We start from the raw sequence: 15,571 nt of genomic DNA on the forward strand, positions 1-15,571 counted from the left end.
ATGGCACCTAAATAATGATACGTCCTGGAATGCAGATACCCCCTACAGAGCAGTTTATCAGGCAGCAGGATCAAGTACTGGGGTAATAGCTACAAATGGAGGGCCGGGTGACCCTGGGGAATGTGAGAAGCAAACACTGGCAATGCCATTGATTTCTCCTTATGAGGATCAATCGGTGGCAGTGGCAGATTTCTTTTGGGTATGTGAAGGACAAAGGATTAGAGCTACTTTGCTTAAAGGATGGAAGGGAGTATGTGCTAGAGTACAAATGCTTCAGGAGGTGGTTATATCAGAGTGGGAGGTAGACCAAACAACAAATAGGGATGCACAGAATAATAATAAAAGGGTAAAAAGATCATATGAACATGACCCCAGTGTATATTTGGATGCAATAGGTCAACCCAGAGGAATTCCAAATGAATATAAGGCAAGAGATGAAATTAAAGCAGGATTTGAATCAATATTTGTCTGGATTACAACCAACAAAAACTTAGAATGGATCAATTATATTTATTATAATCAACAAAGGTTTATTAATTACACAGACTCTGCATTATCAGCTTTAGGAGAGCAAGTACAGGCTACCAGTAGAATGGCATGGCAGAATAGGCAGGCTCTAAACTGGCTATTAGCGGAAAAAGGTGGAGTTTGTGTTATGTTTGGAGATGAATGTTGTACTTTTATCCCCAATAATACTGCCCCGGATGGTTCTTTCACTGAAGCAATGACTAAACTCAAGGGACTACGAAAAGAGGTTAAGGATAATGCTGGGTATGATGCTCATGTTTGGGACTGGATGGAATTAACTTTGGGAAAATGGGGTGCAATGTTTACAAAAATGGCAATAATGATAGGAATATCACTTGTAGTAATGGGAGTAGTGTTTTGTTGTATACTACCTCTGTTAAAATCACTTTTGATTCAAACCACAGTAAAACAAATAACTGTACAGACAATTGTTATTGGTTCAGCCAAAGAAATACACCCAGTTCAGGGAGCTCCAGGACAGTGTGTTAATACATATGGGAAATCTTGTAATGTTAAAGGAGGACCAATGGACTGTCCATTTGGGAATCCTGAATGTCTGTATGGAGTTGTCCCTGGGGGTGGATGGGCCTGCCATGGTTACAAAGCCCAACAGGAAAATATGGAGGTTAATTTAGAGGAAAAACCTTGCAGACTTGTATCCAATACCTGACTGGGTTATGGGTCCTCATCAGGATGAGTCAAGTAATGAGGAAGATATATTGGTTAAAATATATGCGTGTGAAATGAAACCACATATGGCAAGGCTAAGAATAAGTAAATGCACATGCTTACATTCATTTTAAAAATTAATCTTTGTATTATTTGGGACATTATTGGAATGTCCCATAGGGGGGATTATATAGGATTATTTTATGTATCATTATGGCATATGTAGGGAGATGCCAAAGGTAAAATATAATAAACATGTTTGATATTTTATAATCCAGATACATGCTTAAATAAGGAATATAGACATGAAGTATATGCTGTGTTTTAAATGAATGAATGTGTTCTTTCACAGAGGCTCTTAAACAGTGTGCATTACATTAGTTTTTTAAGAAGGGGCCTAAGCCACGCAGCCAATAGAATGATAGAATGAGAGGCTTCATATAGAAGAAAAGCATTCATGACATTTTGGAGTGGATAATGTGTAACAGCTGGACGTTGAAAAAGAGGGGTGGTGCAGAGTGCAGAACTACAAAAAAAAGTTAGGAATGTATGCATGTTTTTTCTCATATGTGTGTATATAAGAGATCTATAAGCCAGAGGGAGACAGTTGTTCCATGGAGCAAGCTCAGGCTTTGTTATGCAATAAAGTCTAAATTCTTGAATTCACAAGCTCCGGTGTCTTGAGAGATATTTTTGAGTTGATTATCTCTTAGTCAAATATTTCTACGACAATCCTGGAAAGTGCATCGGCTTTCACATTCTGGGATCCTGGGCGTTAGGACAGAATTAATTGAAAGCGAGTAAGAAATTGGGCACACCTGGCTTGACGAGAGTTCATCCGTTTCACTGCCCGTATGTGCTCCAAATTCCGGTGGTCAGTAAGAATCCAGAATGGATGGACTGCGCCCTCCAGCCAGTGTCTACATTCCTCCAGAGCGAGGACCACCGCCAACAGCTCCCTGTCTCCAACTCCATAGTTCCTCTCTGCGGGGGTAAGCTTTTTAGAGAAAAAGGCACAGGGATACATTTTCTGGCTTACCGTGCCGCTGGGAGAGGACCTCACCCATGCCCTCCTCTGATGCGTCCACCTCCAGGATGAAAGGACAAGATGGATCTGGGTGTTTTAGGATGGGCGCTGTGGTGAACCTTTCCTTCAGCCTCTTGAAGGCAGCGTCAGCCTCAGGGTTCTAGGCCAGCTTCTGAGGCCCACCCTTAAGGAGAGAGGTGAGCGGGGCGGCTATGGAACTGAAGGACCTGATGAAACGGCGGTAGAAAATGGTGAAGCCCAGGAAGCTCTGTAGGCCCTTGATGGTGGTGGGGACGGGCCATGACCTGACGGCATCCGTCTTCGCTCTTTCCATGAACACCCCCTGAAGACTGATCCTGGATCCCAGGAAGGAGATGGCCTGTTGGTGGAATTCGCATTTCTCCCCGTTCACCAACAGGCTGTGTTCCCGGAGGCGGAGTAGGACAGCTCTGATGTCCCTGACGTGCTCCTCGAACGTAGCCGAGTAGATCAGGATATCGTCGATGTACACCACCACCTGTCTACTCAGCATGTCTCAAAACATGTCATTGACAAAGGACTGGAACACAGAAGGTGCGTTGGCTAGGCCATAGGGCATGACGCAGTATTCATAGTGGCCTGAGGTAGTGCTGAATGCTGTCTTCCACTCGTCTCCTTCCCGGATTTGGATCAGGTTGTAGGCACTCCTCAGGTCCAACTTGGTAATGTACCGGGCCCCTCGTAGCTGCTCGATGGCCGACGGAACCAGAGGGAGGGGGTACCGGTACTTGGTGGTGACTGCTTTCAGCCCCCTGTAGTCAATGCATGGCCTCAGTCCTCCGTCATTTTTGGCCACGAAAAAGAAGCTGGCGGAGGCAGGAGAGGTAGAGCGTCTGCTGAACCCCTGTTTCAGGGTCTCCGCCACATACTTCTCCATGGTCTCAGTCTCCACCATGGAAAGGGGGTAAATGCGACTCTTCGGGGGGTGTTGTCCCTCCAGCAGGTCAATGGCGCAGTCCCAGGGCCTGTGAGGAAGGAGACACGTAGCCTTTGATGAAGAGAAGACATCGGAGAGATCTGCGTACTCACGTGGAATGTTGCACTGGAGGGCGGACTCCGGACTCTCCACTGACGTGGAACAACAAACCACCGGCAGGCAGGTCTTCCGGCATGAGGTGGACCAGGCTGTGATCCTCTTGGTGATCCAATTGATGGTGGGGTTGTGTAGTCTGACCAGGGCAATCCCAAGACGATCCGGTGAAGGGGTGACATGACGATGTGGAATAACAGCTCCTCGTGGTGCTCCGGTAGTGTGGGAATGGTGATGGGGAGAGTGACGTGCGCAATGGGGCCTGATCCAAGTGATTTATTGTCCAGCGAGGTGACGTGTGGCGGAGAAGGCAGTGGCACGGTGGGCAACCCCCATTCAGAGACCAGCTCCCTATCTATAAGGTTCCCCGCTGATCCGGAATCTATCATTGCAGTGGAAATGTAAGTGAAGGAATAACCAGTCACCGTTATGGGAACTAAAAACAATGGTTGTGTGATAGGAGATGACGTAACACTCACGGAGCGGCTACGGGAGTCATAACGCCTATATTGTGAGCCGCCAGGATAATCTGTGGTCCGTGGTGGTGTAGGGGGTGCTGCCCACCTCCATGGGTGAGGACTCGGAGGCAGGGTGGCTTCCACAGCTCAGATGGTGTGAGCGTCGAGGCTCCGGGAGGTGTTGGAATGCCGTCTGTCTCTCAACATGTCGTCAAGACGGATGGACTTGGCGATGAGGGTATCAAGGTCCATCTCGTCGTCCCGACATGCGAGTTCCGTCTTGACGTCCTATCGTAAGCCTCTCCTGAAGGCCGTGCGCAGAGCACGCTCATTCCAGCCGGAAGACGCCATCACCGTGTGAAAGCTCAGAGCGTACTCGGACGCGGGCCCCTCTCCCTGTTGTAGCTGGAGGAGATGCTCACCCCCGTCGTTTCCCTCCGTGGGATGATCAAACACCGCCCTGAACCGAGCGAGGAAGGTGGAGTAGGGAAGCGCCACGGCCTCAACTCCTTCCCAGACTTCCGTGGCCCAATCCAGCGCCTTTCCTTTAAGTAGCGAAATCACCAGTGCTATCCTGGCTTGGTCAGATGGATATGCCTCAGGCTGATACGCCAGATAAAGTGAAACCTGTAGCAGGAAGCCGCTACATTTAGTAGTTTTAGGTGGAACCGGAGCGCTCGGCAGATTATGCAGAGTTTGGAGCACTTCCTGCATGGCGGCGTTCAACTGGGCAAGCTGCTGCTGGTGCTGGTCGAGGCACTGGGAAACTCCTGCAGCAACCATTTTCGTGAGTGGTGTGTAATTCTGTGACGAGTACTGAGTATACGAAGAGGCAGGACGCAGATGCAGGAATTAACAAGGTCAAGGTTTACTTAACAATGAGAACGAGAATAACAAAGAGCGAGTAAACGACACGACGCTAACAATTACACACAACAATGAACGAACAGTCCAGGGCTATATAGTGGTGGCGATGAGCTGATGAGGTGCAGGTGCGCTGGAGGTGATTAGGGTCCGTTGGGTTTCCATTCCTGTGTTTGCCGAGGTGGTGCGCTCAGACCGGTGGCTCAGTAGACTGGCGAATCAGAGTGCCGGAGGAGAGCAACGGGAGGAGATGTGACAAATAGTATGCCTAATTTCAGTTTATGTGACAAAACAATCAATTATAGTGTAGAGAATCATTGTACCATCTACACTGCTGTGAAATATCTTTTCTATAACCCAAAATATTGTATTTCTGCTAATGCCCATGCCATGCTACTACCCATGCCATGCTACTACCCTTTACAAAGTAGTAGTGTGTGTTGGGTTTGGACTGTATTGGTAGTCATAACAAGAAAGTGAGTTGAGAAGTTAAACCAGTACGTTTAGCCTATATTCAAATTTGGAGGTCTTGTTTATTGACAGAAGCTCTGTGTTTGTCTTAGTCTTACTGAATACCAATAACCCTCCCTTCTGCCCCCAGAGTCCCACTAAGTCCCAGCCTGCCTTACAGAGTTCAAAGGTTAGGGGTCTATGTGAGTTTGATCAGTGGCTATGTCTCAAACACCCTCGTTCTGCAGGTGTGAAGGGTAGTGGTGTGTGCGTGCATGCGTGCGCAACTGGAAGCTGTTCCTACAAATGGGTATAGGTATTATCACTCTAAATCAAACAGACAAGTTGTGACTTTGTCTCATACAAGGATTGAATGTTACAATTTACCCCACCTCCCAGGTCAGTTGTAACAGGGCTTGGGGTGAAATGTAACAGTTTGAAAAAATTCATAAATCATGACATGCAACGAAATATTGAAAGTCTTTATTGAGAACAACATTGCTATGTTTAACATTTTGTGCAGCAGAAAAAAATAATAATAATTCAAATCATAAAATGTTTATTATTTTTTGACATTCCATTAACTGGCCCTTCTCAACTAAACAACATCTCACAACTAAACAACAACATCTGGACTAAACAATTGACTGTTTGTGGTGTCCCTTATGGAAAAAAACTAATTAATTCCACATGTGAACATGTGAACACTTGTGATCTTGTGTGATCACGTGATTTTATGTGAAGTTAATGTTATAACATGTGAAGCAACGTGATAACATGAAACTACATGTGACAACATTATCTCATGTTAAATATATGTAACATGGGGATGCAACATTTCAACATGTGATACCATGAAACTACACGTGACATTTCACATGTGAAATCGGGTTTTTGGAACACTTCATGTGACATTTCACTTGTGAAAACGTGTTTTTGGAACACCACATTTATGTGCAAATGTGTTTTTGGAACACTTCACATGAGATATTGAAGGGATTTTCCGTTCAAATCCCACAGCGAATTCGGCTCAAAACAAAAGTGACGTAGATTAAGCACGTGGATGTTCTCAAGACCTTTGTTTTACCAGTCGTCAGGACGTCACGTGATGGTCCCAAACCATCGCAAACCATTATAAGTGAAGTAATGATATGGTGATTTTAAAGTAAGTGGTATGCTGTTCATCTAAAATAATCCCCACCTGGGATTTGAATTCACAACCTCTGGATTTGAAGTGTGCTGATCTTTCTACTGAGCAATAATGTCTGTAGCATTCCCCTACACATTAATTGGCTATAATAGATGTATGCATTTAGCAAAATAGTGCCATCTGCATCAGTTAATCAGACTATTTTCTCATCATTGATAACATTTACTTGTTTCAGCAATTTGTGGGTTTTCTGTATAGTTGTCTAAATTGGTGGGGCATATTATTCTGTTTCAATGTTACTCCTGAATCACTATGATAAATACAATATCATCGTTTTTTCTTGAGTGTATATTTAACAAAGCTGAGATTTACTTTGAAGTCCAAAGTGCAGGAATACAGGTGTGGTGGCGTAGCAGAAATATCATAATGCCGTGAACCAAGAGGTTGTGAGTTCAAATCCCAGATTGAATAATAATTACTGTATAAATAAACATACACAATGTGGTCAAGTGTGTCATATGTAAGATGAAAACACAATGTTAAAAGCACTGTGGGTGTACCATAGACACATTTTTTGTTGTCCACAAACACGTTTTCACATGTGGAATGTCACGTGAAGTGTTCTAAAAACACATGAAGTCACATGTGAAATGTCACGTGAAGTGTTCCAAAAACACATGGTTTTTGTGTGTGTGACTGAATGTTGGACATGTTCACTCAGAGTCACAGTTGTGACAGTGGTATAGAAGTCCTGGGGTACAGGCTTGGTGGGCCCATCATTTCCAAATCCCAGCACCCAGACCTCCTTAGGCTTGATACAACTAACCCTGACCCTTGCAGCCATTAGCTATCTTCAATTTTAGCTGCATGTTCAAACTTTAGCATTGCTAACTTACATCAAATGTATCTACACACACTGGTTCTAAACCAGATAGACAGTAAGTTTGGTGAATCTAACGACAAAGCAGGTGATGCCGTCGCAAAAACAAATGTGGTCAGAAAAATCATTTCTTACCTCAAAATCAGATTTTTGTCCAAATCTGCAGTCTATCACAGGGTCTTGCTTCTTCACATGAGGGTTGAGGACTAAACTGACCATGTGCATAGTGAGTCACATGATTCTAGCTTGTTCCTGTTAGAGATATTGAGTGTGTTACAACTATCCTGTGTTACAACCATCCCTGGTCTCCCCTATAAATTACCTCAGACTGGGAGGAGGTTGAAAAGCCATTGGGTGCATCCCAAATTACACCCTATTCCCTATAGTCCACTACTTTTGCAAAGGCCCTGGGTGGACAAGCTTTAAGGAGAGCTTGGACAGTGTTGCATGTCGCTGAGAACTTTGCTTTAATGCCTCTGTGTTGTGGTTTTGTTGGGGTTAGCCCCACCCATTCCCAAAACAGGAATAGCTAACACACACACCCCGCAGCCCCACACCGTCACACACACACACACTCCCAAGCTGTAAGCTCTCCTCTTTTCTGCTCCCTCGCTCGCCTCAAGAACTCTTTTGTTCGTTGCTTTTCCCATGACCTTTAACCTTCAGTATCAGTGGGATGGCTGTCTGGAGTTAAGAGGTGTCCCCCACCCCCCATGCCAGGCTATGTGCTCACACACCATTACATGCACTAGCCACACACACACACTAATGTAAAACACTGGTGGGGTGTGGGGGTGCTTGAGAAACTTTAAGATGTATCACTTTAAAGAATTACATGATTATTGCAAGGAATAGACCCATGTAGCTCAGTTGGTAGAGCATGGCGCTTGCAACGCCAGGGTTGTGGATTCGTTTCCCACGGTGGGCCAGTATGAAAATGTATGCACTCACTAACTGTAAGTCGCTCTGGATAAGAGCGTCTGCTAAATGACTAAAATGTAAAATGAATAGAATGGGAGAGAGGGGTGGGAGACAGGGGAAAGAGAGAGAGAGCGAGAGAGAGAGACAAAGGGGGAGATGGGGGAAAGCTAGATAGAGAGGAAGAAGGGGAGAGAGAAAGAGAGAGTGAGAGATGTCAACAAGGCATCGAGTGTACAGTAGTTCTACCACATCTGTTAATTGATGCCACATCAATCACTCAGCACAGGTGAATATCTGCACCTGCTAATCAACCTGTAGGTAGCCCAGTGGCTAAGGAATTGGACCTGTAGCCGAAAGGTCGCCAGTTTGAATCCTGTGCCGGTTTCTGTGTTTGATGTATTTTATACCATTCCACCTATTCCGCTCCAGACATTACCATGAGCCTGTTCTCCCCAATTAAGGTGCCACCAGCCTCCTGTGGGGGGAACTGAACTGGTAACTGGAGGGCTGCTAGGTTTAGATCCCTACCCATTGGGCCCTTGAGCAAAGCCCTTTACTGCTGTGACCCTGTGCTCCTCTCAACCATTTGTGTGTGTGCATTAAATAGTACCCGCAAAACACCAGTCTCAACGTCAACAGTGAAGAGGCGACTCCGGGATGCTGACCTTCTAGACAGAGTTGCAAAGAAAAAGCCACATCTCAGACTGGCCAATAAAAATAAACGATTAAGATGGGCAGTCTGAGATATGGCTTTTTCTTTGCAACTCTGTCTAGAAGGTCAGCATCCCGGAGTCGCCTCTTCACTGTTGACGTTGAGACTGGTGTTTTGCGGGTACTATTTAATGAAGCTGCCAGTTGAGGACCTGCGAGGCGCCTGTTTCTCAAACTAAACACTCTAATGTATTTGTCCTCTTGCTCAGTTGTGCACCGGGGCCTCCCACTCCTCTTTCTATTCTCGTTAGAGCCAGTTTGCTCCAGATACTCAACTAGTCTCAAGAAGGCCAGTTTTATTGCTTCTTTAATCAGCACAACAGTTTTCAGCTGTGCTAACATAATTGCAAAAGGGGTTTCTAATGCTCAATTAGCCTTTTAAAATGATAAACTAGGATTAGCAAACACAACGTGCAATTGGAACACAAGACTGATGGTTGCTGATAATGGGCCTCTGTACGCCTATGTAGATATTCCATTAAAGATAAGCCGTTTCCAGCTACAATAGCCATTGACAACATTAACAATGTCTACACTGTATTTCTGATCAGTTTGATGTTATTTTAATGGACAAAAAAATTGCTATTCTTTCGAAAACAAGGACATTTCTAAGTGACCCCAAACTTTTGAATGGTAGTGTATACAGTGAGGGAAAAAAGTATTTGATCCCCTGCTGATTTTGTACGTTTGCCCACTGACAAAGAAATGATCATTTTAATGGTAGGTGTATTTGAACAGTGAGAGACAGAATAACAACAACGAAATCCAGAATGTCAAAAATGTTATAAATTGATTTGCATTTTAATGAGGGAAATAAGTATTTGACCCCCTCTCAATCAGAAAGATTTCTGGCTCCCAGGTGTATTTTATACAGGTAACAAGCTGAGATTAGGAGCACACTCTTAAAGGGATTGCTCCTAATCTCAGTTTTTTACCTGTATAAAAGACACCTGTCCACAGAAGCAATCAATCAATCAGATTCCAAACTCTCCACCATGGCCAAGACCAAAGAGCTCTCCAAGGATGTCAGGGACAAGATTTTAGACCTACACAAGGCTGGAATGGGCTACAAGACCATCGCCAAGCAGCTTGGTGAGAAGGTGACAACAGTTGGTGCGATTATTCGCAAATGGAAGAAACACAAAAGAACTGTCAATCTCCCTCGGCCTGGAGCTCCATGCAAGATCTCATCTCGTGGAGTTGCAATGATCATGAGAACGGCGAGGAATCAGCCCAGAACTACACAGGAGGATCTTGTCAATGATCTCAAAGCAGCTGGGACCATAGTCACCAAGAAAACAATTGGTAACACACTATGCCGTGAAGGACTGAAATCCTGCAGCGCCCGCAAGGTCCCCCTGCTCAAGAAAGCGCAAATACAGGCCCGTCTGAAGTTTGCCAATGAACATCTGAATGATTCAGAGGAGAACTGGGTGAAAGTGTTGTGGTCAGACGAGACCAAAATCGAGCTCTTTGGCATCAACTCAACTCGCTGTGTTTGGAGGAGGAGGAATGCTGCCTATGACCCCAAGAACACCATCCCAACCATCAAACATGGAGGTGCAAACATTATGCTTTGGGGGTGTTTTTCTGCTAAGGGGACAGGACAACTTCACCGCATCAAAGGGATGATGGACGGGGCCATGTACCATCAAATCTTGTGTGAGAACCTCCTTCCCTCAGCCAGGGCATTGAAAATGGGTCGTGGATGGGTATTCCAGCGTGACAATGACCCAAAACACACGGCCAAGGCAACAAAGGAGTGGCTCAAGAAGAAGCACATTAAGGTCCCGGAGTGGCCTAGCCAGTCTCCAGACCTTAATCCCATAGAAAATCTGTGGAGGAAGTTGAAGGTTCGAGTTGCCAAATGTCAGCCTCAAAACCTTAATGACTTGGAGAAGATCTGCAAAGAGGAGTGGGACAAAATCCCTCCTGAGATGTGTGCAAACCTGGTGGCTAACTTCAAGAAACATCTGACCTCTGTGATTGCCAACAAGGGTTTTGCCACCAAGTACTAAGTCATGTTTTGCAGAGGGGTCAAATACTTATTTCCCTCATTAAAATGCAAATCAATTCATAACATTTTTGACATGCATTTTTCTGGATTATTTTGTTGTTATTCTGTCTCTCACTGTTCAAATATACCTACCATTAAAATTATAGACTGATCATGTCTTTCTCAGTGGGCAAACGTACAAAATCAGCAGGGGATCAAATACTTTTTTCCCTCACTGTATATATATACAGTACAAGTCAAAGGTTTGGACACAACTACTCATACAAGGGTTATGTTACAGCCTTATTCTAAAATGGCTAGAATTGTTTTTTTGCCCTAAGCAGTCTACACACAATAACCCATAATGACGAAGCAAAAAACAGGTTTTAATATCAAATATCATATTTATATAAGTATTCAGACCCTTTATTAAGTACTTTCTTTGAAGCACCTTTGGCAGTGATTACAGTCTCGAGTCTTCTTGGGTATGGTGCTACAAGTTTGGCACACCTGTATTTGGGGAGTTTCTCCCATTCTTCTCTGCAGATCTTCTCAAACTCTGTCAGGTCGGATGGGGAGCGTTGCTGCACAGCTATTTTCAGGTCTCTCCAGTGATGTTCGATCGGGTTCGAGTCCGGGCTCTGTCTGGGCCACTCAAGGACATTCAGAGACTTGTCCCGAAGCCACTCCTGCATTGTCTTGGCTATGTGCTTAGGGTGGTTGTCCTGTTGGAAGGTGAACCTTCGCCTCAGTCTGAGGTCCTGAGCGCTCTGGAGCAGGTTTTCATCAATAATCTCTCTGTTCTTTTCTCCGTTCATCTTTCACTCGATCCTGACTAGTCTCCCAGTCCCTGCCTCTGAAAAACATCCCCACAGCATGATGCTGCCACCACCATGCTTCACCATAGGGATGGTGATGGATATTTTTTAGTGGACTATGACAGAAAACTGGGTTAATAACGAACATAGAGTTAGAATTCTTTGTTGCTGGGCCAGGAACTTAATTGGATCATTTCACTGTGTGTGTGTGTGTGGGTAAAGTGGGAATCTGACCTAGGGTCGAATTGCTCGCTCTTATTTAAATCCATGGCTGTCCTACTTTATCAGAGAGACTGAAGCCAGACTGTGGCCTTTTGCCTCTCTCCTCAAACAAAGTGGAAGGAGCGGCCAGGGTTGGACAGAGTTCAGGCTAAACCTTGGTCTGTCCTGGGATATATTTTCTAACTAACATGAGTGTTTTTGCAAGATAAGGGATTGATTGATTGTATTATTATTGATTCTGAACTGAATGAAAGTCGAATTTAGCCGCCATTATAGACAAAGGAAGTGGGCGGAGCGATAAAGAGCGGGAAACTGAAGAGGGAGGGATTTTAAGCTAGGATGTGGGTGAAGGAGACTATATACAGAGAGAGAGAGAAAGAGTGAGAGGGGGGCTACTCTGCAGACCAGCACAGGCTTTGTTGAATTGAAATAAAGTCACTCATGATTCTACAAAAACTCTGGAAGGACTTTGATTTTTGATAAAGTATAGTGATGTATTTCCACAACATATTTGGCGACCACGAAGGGACCTGTTAATAGAGATCTTTGAGTGCTTGGCTGTCGGAGGAAGTTTGAGCGAGTCACACAGATACAGTGGCCACTGTTAAATAAAGGTAAGCGACGTACTTACTATTAGCATAGAACTGTGTGATTCGATCAAGCTGAATCTGAGGGTGGGGTACGGAAGTGTTCTCTCCAGCATCAAGGACCAAATTTAGGAAAAGTACAGAGTTTTTGTTGAAATGAGAAATAAGCATGCATGCAATGTTATTGTTGATAAGTGTAAATAAGTTAAATCCTGTGGTACCGCTGTGGAGAGCTAGGGTTAGCACTCCAGAGGACGAACGGGCAGGTGGCTAGCCAAGAGTTGTACATAAGATTGAGAGGGCCTACGGTACCGCTCTAACGTGGAGTTCATCGTTAGAGGACTGCTCGGGTAGGTGTACATCATCCTGTGTGAGGTGATGCACAAATTAGACACCTAATCGGGTAAAAGAGTAGGTCATCCGGAGTAGGTGACACCATAAATTGGAAGTCGCGCCGTTCTTCTCAGGTAGGTGAACGGTTGTGAACAGCCATCAGGGCTTAAAAGTATAGAGAAAGAAATTAGATAGAGTAGGTCTGCTCATCTCGTACGGGTGAATGGTTAGCTTGAGCGGCTGTGAGTCATTCAGTGATTCATTCTGTCTGACTCATTTAAGCACGAGTGGCTGCTTATCTGTGTGAGTGATCAGACAATAAAAAGAAATCCTGCAAATAATAGCCTTTTATTTGTGGAGAAAGTGTAAGGAAAGGGACTATATTTTAGGTTGTTTGAAGCTTCTGGTGAAGAAAGGGCAAGCCCAATCTTGCATTAGTAAGAGGAGAATTAACAGAATGTGGATATTCATGTACTAACGGAGTGTGGAAAATTCACATTACTGGGAGAAGAAGATCATAAAGTGTGTGTCTTTTCCCGGAGGGGTATGATTAATCTCGTTGGAGGAACAGGTCACGTGTACGGGTGCGAGCATATGACGCATACACATTATATGTTGGCCAATCTTCTAGGGGGTCATTACATTTGGGAAATATAGAAGTAATGTAGGATTATGGTAAAATTGACCACCGTAAATGAATAACTGTGATAGGGTTAACGTTCCAAATTGGGGGCTGTTGGTAGAATAAAATATTCCTGTAGGTTATACAAATAGTGATTAAGCGTGTTTGAGAACAACGTTGTGTGAATGTGATATGGGAATGGGATAAATGTGGAAAATGAGTCGCACTCTGAGGTTTGGATGATGAGATAAAGAGGTGTGTATGATAATGTTATATAGGTTTGGATAATAAGCTTTTATATAATGTTATCTTGGGGGGTGTACAACACTGCCTGGCATAGAATAGTGTAAGATCAGTGAATTGTGACCAGTCTATAGGATTCTGAGAGGATTCTATGACTGAGGGGAGGGGTCTAGGTAGTTAAAGTTGATGGTCCGCTTGGACTAATTATGGTAAACTAACTTGTGGTAATAAAGAATCATTAGAAATACGAATGGTTTGGTTGATATGAATATATTAAAATATGATGAATGTTATGTGCGGGTAATTGATTATTAGAGATTGGATAAAAGTGGAATACTATGTAAGTGATGGCTTGCGCGCCCAAATATGTAGACGTACGTGGGGGGTGGGAGACAGTACATAGATCATGTGATAGAATGATAAGATTAAGCATTATAATAACGACCTATCATTTTGGAGCAGAGGTGATATAGTAAAGGAATTTTAGTATATTAGGGGGAAAGAACATAATCCATTTGATTAAATTCGTTAGATCTGTTTCCAAATTAATGAATGTAGATTTGACTCGTGGACTGCTAAGTCATTCCCTTCGAGCTTGTGAGATCTGTGTCCTGTAAAGCTATTTTCTGATAATTGTGGTATGTGCCAGATACTAAAAATACAGACCATTATAATTGGAATAAAGGAGGATTTACTTGTCATTTCAATAAAGCATAGATTCTGCATTACTGACTAAAATCTAGATTTTCTGATTATAGTTCAACTATGGGTATGGGTTGTGTATATTGATAAAACAGTCAGTGTTGATTTTGTGATGTAAGACTGGGATTTAGTAGTTTGCGGGGTTCGAATTGAACGACTCACTTATTCAACAGGAATAGTGGAGGGAGTAAAATAGTTATTTTTGTGTTGCCAAATGAGTTGATAGTTTAAAAACTACTGAGAATAGAGGTGTAATTTGGAATATTGAATTGAATATGGATATGAATTGAGTGTATGCGGGTCAATTATAGCAAGTATTTTTTTAATTAAGTATAGTCTAATCAGAAAGGACAGGTACATACATTTGAATAGCGGACTGGCAATTGCGATAGAGCTGTGGCGATGATTTTAATTGATAACAAAGGAAAGTAATTTAATAGGGAAGTTAGAATTTCAACGGTGAATTGTTTGGGTAGACAGAGGAAAGTAATGTATTTTAGTAATATGAATGCAAATATGCTATTAGTTATTGGTGGTTTGGGAATAGACTTTACTAATGCCATGTTTTAGTTCGCGGGTAAAAGAGAGACAGTCCAGCGAGTATGAATCGAGCGGTAAGAGACATTTGAAGCAGAAGTCTGAATAGTTGAATGGAAAACATGTATTTGACAGATTCTAATTGTTATTACTTTATTATATAGTTTGCGTAACACCAGTGACGTTTGCAAATAGTTAATGAATTCTAAAATGATTATTTGTTTTCGATTACGTGGACCAGTGGAGTGTAGGTAGTTTTAATTATTATACTGATGGGATAGTACCAACTTTATGTATGTTCTAGATTTGTTCAGCAACAAGTTTGTATTTTAAACTAAATTAATGCAATAGGCTACAATTACAACATTAACAGAAAAAGGCACAATGTAATGCGAAACAGTTATTACATATGTCATTGATCCAGTAATGATACAAGGATAAGAAGGATAGTAAAGGAAAGGCAAGGGATAAAATCTCATTTAAGGAAAGAAGAAGAGTATGAAGATATATTAGGAAGAAGAATACCATTAACTGAGGGATATAAAAATGTTTAGCTGAGAAAGTTAACAGGAATAATTTACCTCACACCCTAATATAGACACTGAACCACAAAGGGAGACCAAGAACACAGGAAGTAGAGATGGCAGGAACACCAGTAGCAATCATGAAGAGAAGGTTCCCAAAAAATAGTAAAGAGATTGGTAAAATATCTGATAAATGGGGAAAAAAGAACCAGGACAATAGCAACTAAATGGCCAAAGGAGGGAACCTTTGATGTAACAGT

This window comes from Coregonus lavaretus, assembly GCF_964263955.1.
Source record: "Coregonus lavaretus genome assembly, chromosome: 15".
In the NCBI taxonomy this organism is placed as follows: Eukaryota; Metazoa; Chordata; class Actinopteri; order Salmoniformes; family Salmonidae; genus Coregonus; species Coregonus lavaretus.